This window comes from Glycine soja, chromosome 15, assembly GCF_004193775.1.
Source record: "Glycine soja cultivar W05 chromosome 15, ASM419377v2, whole genome shotgun sequence".
Taxonomy (NCBI): Eukaryota; Viridiplantae; Streptophyta; class Magnoliopsida; order Fabales; family Fabaceae; genus Glycine; species Glycine soja.
In genome coordinates, this window is record NC_041016.1 from 38172799 (window position 1) to 38177252 (window position 4454).

Genomic DNA, 4454 nt, shown 5'->3' on the forward strand with positions numbered 1-4454 from the left:
GTTTTCATGGCATTAAGAATGTTAAAATGAACAACAATATCACCAAATTCCATAGACAATGTGCCAGCATAGGCATCTATGTTGGTTCGGGTTGTTTTCATAAATGGTCTACCTAAAATAATGGGAACTGAACCATGGGAAAATCCCTCTTCCATATTAAGAACATAAAAATCAACAGGAAAAATAAGTTCACCAACCCGAACCAGCACATCCTCTATGAAACCTGTGGGGTAAGCAACACTTCTATTTGCCAAATGAATCACCACATCTGTAGATTGCAAAGGTCCAAGAGATAAAGAATTGAAAATGGACAGAGGCATGACACTAACTGATGCTCCTAGATCTAGCATGGCATTCTCAAATTTACTGTTCCCAATAATGCAAGGTATAAAGAAAGTACCTGGGTCCTTACATTTCTCAGGAATGTGAGGAACATATTTACCTATCAATGCTGACACATTTCTGCCCATGCTAATCCTTTCATTGCCTTTGAGCTTCCTTTTGTGGGTGCATAACTCCTTTAGAAACTTGGTTCAACTGAGTAGCCATCTGCCCCATCTGATTTGTCAGACTCTGAATGAAGGCTCTTGTCTCTTGCTGAAATTGCATATTCTAGATGGTCATTTGCCTCACTAACTCTTCTAAGGAAGGTTGAGGAGGAGCCTCAGATGCTTGTTGTCTTTGTTGTGACTGCTGCTGTATTGGAGGAGGAACATATGGCTTGCTTGGACCATCAATATTCTAGAAAGGAGGGACAGGCTGTTGTTGTTGTGGAGGACTTGCCCATCTTAGATTTGGATGATTTCTCCAACTTGGATTGTATTTGTTGCTTGAAAGATCATAATTATTCTTCTGTTGTTGGTTTTGCTGCTGAGGGGGTCTATTATAAATGTTTGCAGCATAAGCTTCAGGTTGCTCATTGACTCCAGATTGCTGCAAAGAAGGACAAAGATCTGTATGGTGATCTGCAGAAGAACATAGACCACAAACTCTTGCAACAAGTGCAGATTTTTGATTCATGGCAAGTTGAGTTACTAGGTTGACCAAGGCATCAAGTTTTCCCTCGAGCTTTTTATTTTTAGTAGATGAAGATGAATCCGTGGCCACCTCATGGACTCCTTTAAGGACAATAGCATCATTTCTTGCATTGAATTGTTGGGAGTTGGAAGCCATCTTCTCAATCAAATTCCTAGCTTCAGTAGGGGTCATATCACCAAGAGCTCCATAACTGGCAGCATCAATCATACTCCTCTCCATGTTGCTAAGTCCCTCATAGAAATATTGCAGAAGAGTTGCTCAGAAATCTGGTGGTGAGGACAGCTTGCACACAATTTCTTAAATCTTTCCCAGTACTCATACAAGTTCTCTCCACTAAGTTGCGTGATGCCTGAAATTTCTTTTCTGATGGTAGTGGTCCTAGATGCAGGGAAGAATTTCTCCAAGAACACCCTCTTAAGGTCATTCCAGTTGGAGATGGATCTGGGAGCAAGGTAGTACAACCAATCTTTCGCCACTCCCTCCAGAGAATGAGGAAAAGCCTTTAGAAAGATATGATCTTCATGGACATCAGGGGGCTTCATGGTGGAACAAACAATATGGAAATCCTTAAGATGCTTATGAGGATCTTCACCTGCAAGACCATGAAACTTGGGCAGCAAATGTATTAGTCCAGTCTTGAGAACATATGGAACACCTTCATCATAATATTGAATGCACAAGCTTTCATAAGTGAAATCAGGTGCAGCCATCTCCCTAAGAGTCCTCTCACGAGGTGGAGGTTGAGCCATGTTCTCAGAATGAAAATTAGTAGTTGAATTCTCAAAATCAGAATATTCAGAATCACTAGCAACAAAATACTCAGAATGCTCAAAATGCTCACAATGCTCAGAATGATCAGGATGCACACTATGCCTAACTAATCTATGAAAGGTTCTATCTATTTTAGGATCAAAGGATTTTAAATCACCTGGATTGCCCCTAGTCATGCACTATATGCAGCAAATCATGTATCTCTCAACAAGCACCTAACAAGGGGGTAAAACTATAGCTATACTCAAACGATATCCAAATGAGCTGAAATTTTGTGAGCAACACCCTAAAATCATGAAAAGATAGAACAAAAAATTTCAAACCAAAATTCAAAGTCTAACTATGAAAACTTCCTAAGAAAAGTTTAGAAAAATAGGAGAATAATACTTGAAAAATAAAAAAAAACTTAGTAAACGACTGATTTTTTGAGTTCGGGAGAGCCGGTTGCCACAGTATTGGAAATTTTTTTTAACCCCAAATGCATATATAATAATAGTCATTCTGATACCCAGAGCAAAAGTTATGGGTGACCGTTTTAAATTTTGCTAAAAACAAGTTCCCAAAATTTTTGTCTCTCAAATACTGCCACACCAAGTGCTCCTGGTATTTTTCACACAAAATATGGATCAATAGAAACCACCACACAAAAAATCAGCCAAAAATAACAACTCTAACTATCAAAACAAAAATCGCCAATTAAATTGCAAAATCAGTCGCTAATCACTGTTCACAACAAACACAAAATTGAATCAGTCGCTAGTCAGTCGCTAATCACTGTTCACAGCAAAACACAAAACTGAAACAGTTGCTAAACAGGGGACGCGACTGAAATGCAAAACAGAATGCTACACAAAACAAAACAACACACACTCACAACCTAAACGACAGAGCGACACACAAAAAATGACTAAACACTATTATGAACCTTTGGCCCACTACTCCCCGACAACGACGCCAAATTTGATCGAGGCCGTACCCGAATCAAATAAACATTAAAAATGCAGTATCTAGGAAGTGATCCTAGGTCGTCTCCCAACGAGCAACGATCAACCAAACGTTCATAACAGATAGTGATAAAATAGTAACGAATTAGGGGGGGGGTTGTTTGTTTTTGTAATTTAAACAACAAACAAATTTTAATTAGAAAATAACAGAATTAAAACATGTTGTTTCCCCTTGATTCACAAGCAAGTCTCTTATCCTTGGTTACGAGGATTTATTCCTAACCAGTTCAACCACTTAATCCAACCCTAAATTAAATTACTAAGCGAAAAAAACATAAGGCTGTCATTATGTGATTAAGCAACACATACACCAATTAATCATGAACGAAACTGATCATTAAGCATGAACGTAAATTAAGCGCAGAGACAATTAATCAAGCACTAAGCATGCATGGATTAATAGCAACAAATACAGAGTAATTGGTGAAGAGGAAAAAATGATCAGTATTCAATAGTAATAACAAAACCTCAAAGAGAGCTGTGCTTGATCCTCAAGAGAAAACAACGCTGGAGACTTAGCCTTCCATTAATCAGTAGAAAACGAAATTGTAGATTGAAGCAGAAATGAAATTGCAGAAAACAAATTTTATTCTACGTGAATAGTGCGCATGAACAGTAAAAACTAAAATTCTAAAACCCTCGAATTATTCTCTGTGGAAGCAAAGCTTCATGATAAATCAACAATGATTCAAAGGTGTTTTGATGATAACAATGATGACAACAAAAAATGATGATAAAAGTGATGAACAAAAAGAACTATGACAATTGAGGAATCAATACATGTTACTTTTGATGAAACTAACATAGTAAAGCATTTAGAATATACAACAAAAGAACTATGACAATTGAGGAATCAATACATGTTACTTTTGATGAAACTAACATTACCTCCCCGAGAAAGGAATTTGTTGATGATATTACAGATACTTTGGAAGATACTCAAAATGAAGAAAGAAATCTGAAAAGAAAGAGAGATGATGAAGACAAGGATGATCAAGATGACACAGCACAAGAAAATGATAATCTTCCTAAAAAATGGAAAACTTCGAGAAATCATCTTCTTGATAACATCATCGGTGATATCTCAAAAGGGGTAACAACTAGACATTCTCTTAAAGATATATGCAATAATATGGCATTTTTTTTTCATTAATAGAACCTAAAAACTTTAAAGAAGCTATTATAGATGACCATTGGATAGTAGCTATGCAAGAAGAATTAAATCAATTTGAAAGAAATGATGTATGGGAATTAGTGGAAAAACCTTCAGATTATCCAATCATAGGAACTAAATGGGTATTTAGAAATAAATTGGATGAAAATGGTATAGTAATTAGGAATAAAGCTAGATTAGAAGCAATTAGGATGTTATTAGCATATGCATCTATTATGAATTTTAAACTATATCAAATGGATGTCAAAAGTGCTTTCTTAAATGGTCTAATTCAGGAGGAAGTATATGTGGAACAACCTCCTGGGTTTGAAGATTGACAAAAACTAGACCATGTCAATAGATTAAAGAAGGCACTTTATGGCCTAAAACAAGCACCTAGGGCTTGGTATGAAAGATTAAGTAAATTCCTATTAGAAAAGAATTTTACTAGAGGGAAAGTAGATACTACCTTATTCATAAAACAAAAG

The 4454-nt window shown here is 36.4% G+C and overlaps 1 non-coding gene across 1 annotated transcript; it reads left to right on the forward strand.

Annotated features, from left to right (window-relative positions):
* The first annotated feature begins 1302 nt into the window (after positions 1-1302).
* LOC114388838 lies at positions 1303-1409 on the forward strand. Its single transcript, XR_003661628.1, has one exon. It is a non-coding gene; the product is annotated as a small nucleolar RNA R71 (small nucleolar RNA).
* Positions 1410-4454: the final 3045 nt, after the last annotated feature.